We start from the raw sequence: 12,462 nt of genomic DNA, 5'->3' as shown, positions 1-12,462 counted from the left end.
TTTCATTGTTACAGGCTCCTGTTTTCTCTCTGCTTGTTTTGGTTCAATGTAGTTGCTAACAGGTGTTTCCACCTTGGCAAGAAAAGCTTACCACAGGCCTGTAGTCAGGGAGGAACCTTCCAGATCAGCATAAATTCAGGTTTCATAGTAAATAAAGCTTAAGAGTTATATTTAATAAAGTATGTGTTTATTTAATAACTTTTAGCTAGCAGCACACCCTTACCCTGTATTAACTATGCATATATTAGCTTTCATAAGTCTATCGTCATAAAGCTGGCACCATGCTATGACTATAGTACAGAATAATAATAATCTACTTGTACTACATCCGACACAATGACACAGATTCATTAAGACGTGCCCCGACTGGCTGCGGCCTCTTCATTAGTCAGTCGGACATCCCTGCACCAGAATGGAAATCTACAAAAGTTGAGAACTGGCGTAGATTTCCTGTATGATCCACACCAGAAAACTAGCATGTCATAATGAATCTGATGTCAGAAAACTACCATGTTATAATGAATCTGTTGGGCTGAGGGGTCCCTGCCCTGCTTTGCCCACATTTGCATAAGGTGGCATGCAAAATGCGTATCAGGGCTTGTGGCACACGTTTGGTGCAAGAAAACTGGTCTAGAGGGATTGTTGAATTCCCTCCTGCGACTGTAAAAGAATAAGGGCCCCTTCAGACGGAGGATACGCTGTCTGATTTTGAACGTGTAGACGTTCTGAATCAGCAGTGTTTAAAGCAGGTCCCATTGCTTTCTGTGGGAGCCGGCATACGTGCTCTCCCCATAGAAATGAATGGGCTGCTTTTTCCCATTCATTTCTATGGGGAGCGCGCGTATGCCGGCTCCCATAGAAAGCAATGGGACCTGCTTTAAACGCTGTTGATTCGGAAAGTCTACCCATTCAAAATCAGTAGAGATGAGCGAACAGTGTTCTATCGAACTCATGTTCGATCGGATATTAGGCTGTTCGGCATGTTCGAATCGAATCGAACACCGCGTGGTAAAGTGCGCCATTACTCGATTCCCCTCCCACCTTCCCTGGCGCCTTTTTTGCTCCAATAACAGCGCAGGGTAGGTGGGACAGGAACTACGACACCGGTGACGTTGAAAAAAGTAGGCAAAACCCATTGGCTGCCGAAAACATGTGACCTCTAATTTAAAAGAACAGCGACGCCCAGCTTCGCGTCATTCTGAGCTTGCAATTCACCGAGGACGGAGGTTTCCGTCCAGCTAGCTAGGGCTTAGATTCTGGGTAGGCAGGGACAGGCTAGGATAGGAAGGAGAAGACAACCAACAGCTCTTATAAGAGCTAAATTCCAGGGAGAAGCTTGTCAGTGTAACGTGGCACTGACGGGCTCAATCGCCGCAACCCAGCTTTCCCAGGATCCTGAATGGAATACACTGTCAGTGTATTCCCGTATACCCGATATATACCCCGATACCCGTTCCAACGGTGTGCCCCCCCACCTTCACCCCAGAAATACCCTGCAAGTCCCCTAGCAATAGAATTGGGGCTATATACACCCACAATTTTTACTACTGGTATACAGTGCCATTGTCTGACTGGGAATTCAAAGAATATATTGGGGTTATAAATACCCTCATTTCTTGCTACTGCCATATAGTGCCAGTTTCTGACTGGTAATTCAAAGAATATATTGGGGTTACGTGCACCCACAATTTTTACTACTAGTATACAGTGCCATTGTCTGACTGGGAATTCAAAGAGTATATTGGGAATACAAATACCCTCATTTCTTGCTACTGCCATATAGTGCCAGTTTCTGACTGGTAATTCAAAGAATATATTGGGGTTACGTGCACCCACAATTTTTACTACTGGTATACAGTGCCATTGTCTGACTGGGAATTCAAAGAATATATTGGGGTTATAAATACCCTCATTTCTTGCTACTGCCATATAGTGCCAGTTTCTGACTGGTAATTCAAAGAATATATTGGGGTTACGTGCACCCACAATTTTTACTACTGGTATACAGTGCCATTGTCTGACTGGGAATTCAAAGAATATATTGGGGTTATAAATACCCTCATTTCTTGCTACTGCCATATAGTGCCATTGTCTGACTGGGAATTCAAAGAATATATTGGGGTTACGTGCACCCACAATTTTTACTACTGGTATACAGTGCCATTGTCTGACTGGGAATTCAAAGAGTATATTGGGAATACAAATACCCTCATTTCTTGCTACTGCCATATAGTGCCAGTTTCTGACTGGTAATTCAAAGAATATATTGGGGTTACGTGCACCCACAATTTTTACTACTGGTATACAGTGCCATTGTCTGACTGGGAATTCAAAGAATATATTGGGGTTACGTGCACCCACAATTTTTACTACTGGTATACAGTGCCATTGTCTGACTGGGAATTCAAAGAATATATTGGGGTTATAAATACCCTCATTTCTTGCTACTGCCATATAGTGCCAGTTTCTGACTGGTAATTCAAAGAATATATTGGGGTTACGTGCACCCACAATTTTTACTACTGGTATACAGTGCCATTGTCTGACTGGGAATTCAAAGAATATATTGGGGTTATAAATACCCTCATTTCTTGCTACTGCCATATAGTGCCAGTTTCTGACTGGTAATTCAAAGAATATATTGGGGTTATGTGCACCCACAATTTTTACTACTGGTATACAGTGCCATTGTCTGACTGGGAATTCAAAGAATATATTGGGAATACAAATACCCTCATTTCTTGCTACTGCCATATAGTGCCAGTTTCTGACTGGTAATTCAAAGAATATATTGGGGTTACGTGCACCCACAATTTTTACTACTGGTATACAGTGCCATTGTCTGACTGGGAATTCAAAGAATATATTGGGGTTATAAATACCCTCATTTCTTGCTACTGCCATATAGTGCCAGTTTCTGACTGGTAATTCAAAGAATATATTGGGGTTATGTGCACCCACAATTTTTACTACTGGTATACAGTGCCATTGTCTGACTGGGAATTCAAAGAATATATTGGGGTTATAAATACCCTCATTTCTTGCTACTGCCATATAGTGCCATTGTCTGACTGGGAATTCAAAGAATATATTGGGGTTACGTGCACCCACAATTTTTACTACTGGTATACAGTGCCATTGTCTGACTGGGAATTCAAAGAGTATATTGGGAATACAAATACCCTCATTTCTTGCTACTGCCATATAGTGCCAGTTTCTGACTGGTAATTCAAAGAATATATTGGGGTTACGTGCACCCACAATTTTTACTACTGGTATACAGTGCCATTGTCTGACTGGGAATTCAAAGAATATATTGGGGTTATAAATACCCTCATTTCTTGCTACTGCCATATAGTGCCATTGTCTGACTGGGAATTCAAAGAATATATTGGGGTTACGTGCACCCACAATTTTTACTACTGGTATACAGTGCCATTGTCTGACTGGGAATTCAAAGAGTATATTGGGAATACAAATACCCTCATTTCTTGCTACTGCCATATAGTGCCAGTGTCTGACTGGTATTCAAAGAATATATTGGGGTTACGTGCACCCACAATTTTTACTACTGGTATACAGTGCCATTGTCTGACTGGGAATTCAAAGAGTATATTGGGAATACAAATACCCTCATTTCTTGCTACTGCCATATAGTGCCAGTTTCTGACTGGTAATTCAAAGAATATATTGGGGTTACGTGCACCCACAATTTTTACTACTGGTATACAGTGCCATTGTCTGACTGGGAATTCAAAGAATATATTGGGGTTACGTGCACCCACAATTTTTACTACTGGTATACAGTGCCATTGTCTGACTGGGAATTCAAAGAATATATTGGGGTTATAAATACCCTCATTTCTTGCTACTGCCATATAGTGCCAGTTTCTGACTGGTAATTCAAAGAATATATTGGGGTTACGTGCACCCACAATTTTTACTACTGGTATACAGTGCCATTGTCTGACTGGGAATTCAAAGAATATATTGGGGTTATAAATACCCTCATTTCTTGCTACTGCCATATAGTGCCAGTTTCTGACTGGTAATTCAAAGAATATATTGGGGTTATGTGCACCCACAATTTTTACTACTGGTATACAGTGCCATTGTCTGACTGGGAATTCAAAGAATATATTGGGAATACAAATACCCTCATTTCTTGCTACTGCCATATAGTGCCAGTTTCTGACTGGTAATTCAAAGAATATATTGGGGTTACGTGCACCCACAATTTTTACTACTGGTATACAGTGCCATTGTCTGACTGGGAATTCAAAGAATATATTGGGGTTATAAATACCCTCATTTCTTGCTACTGCCATATAGTGCCAGTTTCTGACTGGTAATTCAAAGAATATATTGGGGTTATGTGCACCCACAATTTTTACTACTGGTATACAGTGCCATTGTCTGACTGGGAATTCAAAGAATATATTGGGGTTATAAATACCCTCATTTCTTGCTACTGCCATATAGTGCCATTGTCTGACTGGGAATTCAAAGAATATATTGGGGTTACGTGCACCCACAATTTTTACTACTGGTATACAGTGCCATTGTCTGACTGGGAATTCAAAGAGTATATTGGGAATACAAATACCCTCATTTCTTGCTACTGCCATATAGTGCCAGTTTCTGACTGGTAATTCAAAGAATATATTGGGGTTACGTGCACCCACAATTTTTACTACTGGTATACAGTGCCATTGTCTGACTGGGAATTCAAAGAATATATTGGGGTTACGTGCACCCACAATTTTTACTACTGGTATACAGTGCCATTGTCTGACTGGGAATTCAAAGAATATATTGGGGTTATAAATACCCTCATTTCTTGCTACTGCCATATAGTGCCAGTTTCTGACTGGTAATTCAAAGAATATATTGGGGTTACGTGCACCCACAATTTTTACTACTGGTATACAGTGCCATTGTCTGACTGGGAATTCAAAGAGTATATTGGGAATACAAATACCCTCATTTCTTGCTACTGCCATATAGTGCCAGTGTCTGACTGGTAATTCAAAGAATATATTGGGGTTACGTGCACCCACAATTTTTACTACTGGTATACAGTGCCATTGTCTGACTGGGAATTCAAAGAATATATTGGGAATACAAATACCCTCATTTCTTGCTACTGCCATATAGTGCCAGTTTCTGACTGGGAATTCAAAGAATATATTGGGGTTACGTGCACCCACAATTTTTACTACTGGTATACAGTGCCATTGTCTGACTGGGAATTCAAAGAATATATTGGGGTTATAAATACCCTCATTTCTTGCTACTGCCATATAGTGCCAGTTTCTGACTGGTAATTCAAAGAATATATTGGGGTTACGTGCACCCACAATTTTTACTACTGGTATACAGTGCCATTGTCTGACTGGGAATTCAAAGAATATATTGGGGTTATAAATACCCTCATTTCTTGCTACTGCCATATAGTGCCAGTTTCTGACTGGTAATTCAAAGAATATATTGGGGTTACGTGCACCCACAATTTTTACTACTGGTATACAGTGCCATTGTCTGACTGGGAATTCAAAGAGTATATTGGGAATACAAATACCCTCATTTCTTGCTACTGCCATATAGTGCCAGTTTCTGACTGGTAATTCAAAGAATATATTGGGGTTACGTGCACCCACAATTTTTACTACTGGTATACAGTGCCATTGTCTGACTGGGAATTCAAAGAGTATATTGGGAATACAAATACCCTCATTTCTTGCTACTGCCATATAGTGCCAGTGTCTGACTGGTAATTCAAAGAATATATTGGGGTTACGTGCACCCACAATTTTTACTACTGGTATACAGTGCCATTGTCTGACTGGGAATTCAAAGAATATATTGGGGTTACGTGCACCCACAATTTTTACTACTGGTATACAGTGCCATTGTCTGACTGGGAATTCAAAGAGTATATTGGGAATACAAATACCCTCATTTCTTGCTACTGCCATATAGTGCCAGTGTCTGACTGGGAATTCAAAGAATATATTGGGGTTACGTGCACCCACAATTTTTACTACTGGTATACAGTGCCATTGTCTGACTGGGAATTCAAAGAATATATTGGGGTTATAAATACCCTCATTTCTTGCTACTGCCATATAGTGCCAGTTTCTGACTGGTAATTCAAAGAATATATTGGGGTTACGTGCACCCACAATTTTTACTACTGGTATACAGTGCCAATTTCTAACTAGGAATTCAAAATGCGCAAGGCTCCCGGAAAGGGACGTGGACGAGGCCGTGGGCGAGGTCGGGGGAATGGTTCTGGGGAGCAAGGTAGCAGTGAAGCCACAGGGCGTCCCGTGCCTACTCCTGTGGGGCAGCATGCATTGCGCCACTCCACAGTGCCAGGGTTGCTTGCCACATTAACTAAACTGCAGGGTACAAACCTTAGTAGGCCCGAGAACCAGGAACAGGTCTTGCAATGGCTGTCAGAGAACGCTTACAGCACATTGTCCAGCAGCCAGTCAGACTCTGCCTCCTCTCCTCCTATTACCCAACAGTCTTGTCTTCCTTCCTCCCAAAATTCCGAAGCTTTACAGAACAATAACCCAAACTGTCCCTGCTCCCCAGAGCTGTTCTCCGCTCCTTTCATTGTCCCTCAACCTGCCTCTCCACGTCACGATTCCACGAACCTAACAGAGGAGCATCTGTGTCCAGATGCTCAAACACTAGAGTCTCCTCCATCTCCGTTCGATTTGGTGGTGGATGACCAGCAACCCACCCTCATCGACGATGATGTGACGCAGTTGCCGTCAGGGCATCCAGTTGACCGGCGCATTGTGCGGGAGGAGGAGATGAGACAGGAGTTGGAAGAGGAAGTGGTGGATGATGAGGACACTGACCCGACCTGGACAGGGGGGATGTCAAGCGGGGAAAGTAGTGTGGATGTTGAGGCAGGTGCAGCACCAAAAAGGGTAGCTAGAGGCAGAGGCAGAGGTCAGCAGCTTAGGCGAAGCCAGGCCACACCCGGAATCTCCCAAGATGTTCCAGTTCGTACCCAGCCCCGAAAAACTCCCACCTCGAGGGCACGTTTCTCGAAGGTGTGGAGTTTTTTCAAGGAATGCGCCGAGGACAGATATAGTGTTGTCTGCACAATTTGCCTCTCGAAATTGATTAGGGGCTCTGAGAAGAGCAACCTGTCCACCACTTCAATGCGCCGTCATTTGGAATCCAAGCACTGGAATCAGTGGCAGGCAGCAACGGCAGGACAAAGGCCGCCTGCCGTTCACGCCACTGCCACTGCCTCTGCCACTGCCTCTGCCACTGCCACTGCTGACTGTGCTGGCGATGCACTCCAGAGGACGAGCCAGGACACCACTTCATCTGCCTCCGCCACTTTGTTGACTTCTACCTCATCCTCCCCTGGTCCTGTCTTATCTCCTTCTCCTGCACCATCAAAGGCACCATCAGGCGTTTCTTTACAACAACCCACCATCTCTCAGACATTGGAGCGGCGGCAGAAATACACTGCTAACCACCCACACGCGCAAGCCTTGAACGCCAACATCGCTAAACTGCTGGCCCAGGAGATGTTGGCGTTCCGGCTTGTTGAAACTCCCGCCTTCCTGGACCTGATGGCAACTGCGGCACCTCGCTATGCCGTCCCTAGCCGTCACTACTTCTCCCGGTGTGCCGTCCCCGCCTTGCACCAGCACGTGTCACTCAACATCAGGCGGGCCCTTAGTTCCGCGCTTTGCACAAAGGTCCACTTGACCACCGACGCGTGGACAAGTGCATGCGGACAGGGACGCTACATTTCACTGACGGCACACTGGGTGAATGTAGTTGAGGCTGGGACTGCTTCCCAAACTGGCCCGGTGTACCTCGTCTCCCCGCCTAACATTCCTGGCAGGGACACGAGAAGAACACCCCCCTCCTCCTCCTCCTCTACCGCCTCCTCCTCCGCCACCGCCTCCTCCTCCGCCACCGCCTCCTCCTCCGCTGTTAGATTGACCCCAGCTACGAGTTGGAAACGTTGCAGCACTGGCGTTGGTAGACGTCAGTAGGCTGTGCTGAAGCTGATCAGCTTGGGGGACAGACAGCACACTGCCTCCGAGGTGAGGGATGCCCTCCTCGATGAGACGGCAATATGGTTTGAGCCGCTGCACCTGGGCCCAGGCATGGTCGTTTGTGATAACGGCCGGAACCTGGTAGCAGCTCTGGAGCTTGCCGGACTCCAACATGTTCCATGCCTGGCCCACGTCTTCAACCTAGTGGTGCAACGTTTCCTAAAGAGCTACCCCAATGTTCCAGAGCTACTGGTGAAAGTGCGGCGCATGTGCGCCCACTTTCGCAAGTCGACAGTAGCCGCTGCTAGCTTAAAATCTCTCCAGCAACGCCTGCATGTGCCACAACACCGGCTTTTGTGCGACGTCCCCACACGCTGGAACTCAACGTTTCAGATGTTGAATAGAGTGGTTGAGCAGCAGAGACCTTTGATGGAATACCAGCTACAAAACCCTAGGGTGCCACAAAGTCAGCTGCCTCAGTTTCACATCCATGAGTGGCCATGGATGAGAGACCTTTGTGACATCCTACGGGTCTTTGAGGAGTCCACAAGGAGGGTGAGCTCTGAGGATGCGATGGTGAGCCTTACAATCCCGCTCTTGTGTGTTCTGAGAGAATCCCTGATTGACATCAGGGATAACTCAGATCACACAGAGGAGTTAGGGATAGCATCCGATCCGTCACAGCTGGAGAGTAGGTCCACACATCTGTCCGCTTCACTGCGTTTAATGGAGGAGGAGGAGGAGGAGGAAGAAGAGTTGTCCGATGATGTGATGGTGATACAGGAGGCTTCCGGGCAACTTCGAATCGTCCCATTGTTGCAGCGCGGATGGGTAGACATGGAGGATGAGGAGGAAATGGAGATTGAACTTTCCGGTGGGGCCAGAGGAGTCATGCCAACTAACACTGTGGCAGACATGGCTGAGTTCATGTTGGGGTGCTTTACAACCGACAAGCGTATTGTCAAAATCATGGAGGACAACCAGTACTGGATCTTTGCTATCCTTGACCCCCGGTATAAAAACAACATCTCGTCTTTTATTCCGGTAGAGGGGAGGGCCAATCGCATCAATGCTTGCCACAGGCAATTGGTGCAGAATATGATGGAGATGTTTCCAGCATGTGACGTTGGCGGCAGGGAGGGCAGTTCCTCCAGTAGGCAACCAAGTTCTCACCGGTCCACACAAACGAGGGGCACACTGTCTAAGGTCTGGGACACCTTGATGGCACCCCCTCGCCAAAGTGCCGCCACGGAGGGTCCTAGTGTCACCAGGCGTGAGAAGTATAGGCGCATGTTGCGGGAATACCTTTCCGACCACAGCCCTGTCCTCTCCGACCCCTCTGCGCCCTACACGTATTGGGTGTCGAAGTTGGACCTGTGGCTTGAACTTGCCCTATATGCCTTGGAGGTGCTGTCCTGTCCTGCCGCCAGCGTCCTATCTGAGAGGGTGTTCAGTGCAGCCGGTGGCATCATCACTGACAAGCGCACCCGTCTGTCAGCTGAGAGTGCCGACCGGCTCACTTTGATAAAAATGAACCACCACTGGGTAGAGCCGTCATTTTTGTGCCCACCTGTGTAAAGCACCCCAACATGAAACTCCATGTCTGTACTCAACCTCTCCAATTCCTCCGCATCCTCATACTCATCCACCATAAGCGTTGCACAATTCTGCTAATACTAGGCTCCCTCCACCCTGATTTCCCCCAACTCTGCTGGTTAGAGGCTCCCTCCACCCTGATTTCCACCAACTCTGCTGGTTAGAGGCTCCCTCCACCATGAATTGGTCCAAACTGGGCTGGTTAGAGGCTCCCTCCACCATTAATTGGTCCAAACTGGGCTGGTTAGAGGCTCCCTCCACCATGAATTGGTCCAAACTGGGCTGGTTAGAGGCTCCCTCCACCATTAATTGGTCCAAACTGGGCTGGTTAGAGGCTCCCTCCACCATGAATTGGTCCAAACTGGGTTTTTTAGAGGCTCCCTCCACCATGAATTTGCCCAAACTGGGCTGTTTAGAGGCTCCCTCCACCATGAATTGGTCCAAACTGGGCTGGTTAGAGGCTCCCTCCACCATTAATTGGTCCAAACTGGGCTGGTTAGAGGCTCCCTCCACCATGAATTGGTCCAAACTGGGCTGGTTAGAGGCTCCCTCCACCATGAATTTGCCCAAACTGGGCTGTTTAGAGGCTCCCTCCACCATTAATTGGTCCAAACTGGGCTGGTTAGAGGCTCCCTCCACCATGAATTGGTCCAAACTGGGTTTTTTAGAGGCTCCCTCCACCATGAATTGGTCCAAACTGGGCTGGTTAGAGGCTCCCTCCACCATGAATTGGTCCAAACTGGGCTGGTTAGAGGCTCCCTCCACCATGAATTGGTCCAAACTGGGCTGGTTAGAGGCTCCCTCCACCATTAATTGGTCCAAACTGGGCTGGTTAGAGGCTCCCTCCACCATGAATTGGTCCAAACTGGGTTTTTTAGAGGCTCCCTCCACCATGAATTGGTCCAAACTGGGCTGGTTAGAGGCTCCCTCCACCATGAATTGGTCCAAACTGGGCTGGTTAGAGGCTCCCTCCACCATGAATTTGCCCAAACTGGGCTGTTTAGAGGCTCCCTCCACCATTAATTGGTCCAAACTGGGCTGGTTAGAGGCTTCCTCCACCATGAATTTGCCCAAACTGGGCTGTTTAGAGGCTCCCTCCACCATGAATTGGTCCAAACTGGGTTTTTTAGAGGCTCCCTCCACCATGAATTTGCCCAAACTGGGCTGTTTAGAGGCTCCCTCCACCATGAATTGGTCCAAACTGGGCTGGTTAGAGGCTCCCTCCACCATGAATTGGTCCAAACTGGGCTGGTTAGAGGCTCCCTCCACCATTAATTGGTCCAAACTGGGCTGGTTAGAGGCTCCCTCCACCATGAATTGGTCCAAACTGGGCTGTTTAGAGGCTCCCTCCACCATGAATTGGTCCAAACTGGGCTGGTTAGAGGCTCCCTCCACCATTAATTGGTCCAAACTGGGCTGGTTAGAGGCTCCCTCCACCATGAATTGGTCCAAACTGGGCTGGTTAGAGGCTCCCTCCACCATGAATTTGCCCAAACTGGGCTGTTTAGAGGCTCCCTCCACCATTAATTGGTCCAAACTGGGCTGGTTAGAGGCTCCCTCCACCATGAATTTGCCCAAACTGGGCTGGTTAGAGGCTCCCTCCACCATGAATTGGTCCAAACTGGGTTTTTTAGAGGCTCCCTCCACCATTAATTGGTCCAAACTGGGCTGTTTAGAGGCTCCCTCCACCATGAATTGGTCCAAACTGGGCTGGTTAGAGGCTCCCTCCACCATGAATTTGCCCAAACTGGGCTGTTTAGAGGCTCCCTCCACCATTAATTGGTCCAAACTGGGCTGGTTAGAGGCTCCCTCCACCATGAATTGGTCCAAACTGGGTTTTTTAGAGGCTCCCTCCACCATGAATTGGTCCAAACTGGGCTGGTTAGAGGCTCCCTCCACCATGAATTGGTCCAAACTGGGCTGGTTAGAGGCTCCCTCCACCATGAATTGGTCCAAACTGGGCTGGTTAGAGGCTCCCTCCACCATTAATTGGTCCAAACTGGGCTGGTTAGAGGCTCCCTCCACCATGAATTGGTCCAAACTGGGTTTTTTAGAGGCTCCCTCCACCATGAATTGGTCCAAACTGGGCTGGTTAGAGGCTCCCTCCACCATGAATTGGTCCAAACTGGGCTGGTTAGAGGCTCCCTCCACCATGAATTTGCCCAAACTGGGCTGTTTAGAGGCTCCCTCCACCATTAATTGGTCCAAACTGGGCTGGTTAGAGGCTTCCTCCACCATGAATTTGCCCAAACTGGGCTGTTTAGAGGCTCCCTCCACCATGAATTGGTCCAAACTGGGTTTTTTAGAGGCTCCCTCCACCATGAATTTGCCCAAACTGGGCTGTTTAGAGGCTCCCTCCACCATGAATTGGTCCAAACTGGGCTGGTTAGAGGCTCCCTCCACCTTGAATTGGTCCAAACTGGGCTGGTTAGAGGCTCCCTCCACCATTAATTGGTCCAAACTGGGCTGGTTAGAGGCTCCCTCCACCATGAATTGGTCCAAACTGGGCTGGTTAGAGGCTCCCTCCACCATTAATTGGTCCAAACTGGGCTGGTTAGAGGCTCCCTCCACCATGAATTGGTCCAAACTGGGTTTTTTAGAGGCTCCCTCCACCATGAATTTGCCCAAACTGGGCTGTTTAGAGGCTCCCTCCACCATGAATTGGTCCAAACTGGGCTGGTTAGAGGCTCCCTCCACCATTAATTGGTCCAAACTGGGCTGGTTAGAGGCTCCCTCCACCATGAATTGGTCCAAACTGGGCTGGTTAGAGGCTCCCTCCACCATGAATTTGCCCAAACTGGGCTGTTTAGAGGCTCCCTCCACC

Source organism: Leptodactylus fuscus, chromosome 1 (genome assembly GCF_031893055.1).
Source record: "Leptodactylus fuscus isolate aLepFus1 chromosome 1, aLepFus1.hap2, whole genome shotgun sequence".
Classification (NCBI taxonomy): domain Eukaryota; kingdom Metazoa; phylum Chordata; class Amphibia; order Anura; family Leptodactylidae; genus Leptodactylus; species Leptodactylus fuscus.
Note: the sequence above shows the minus strand (reverse complement) of the source record.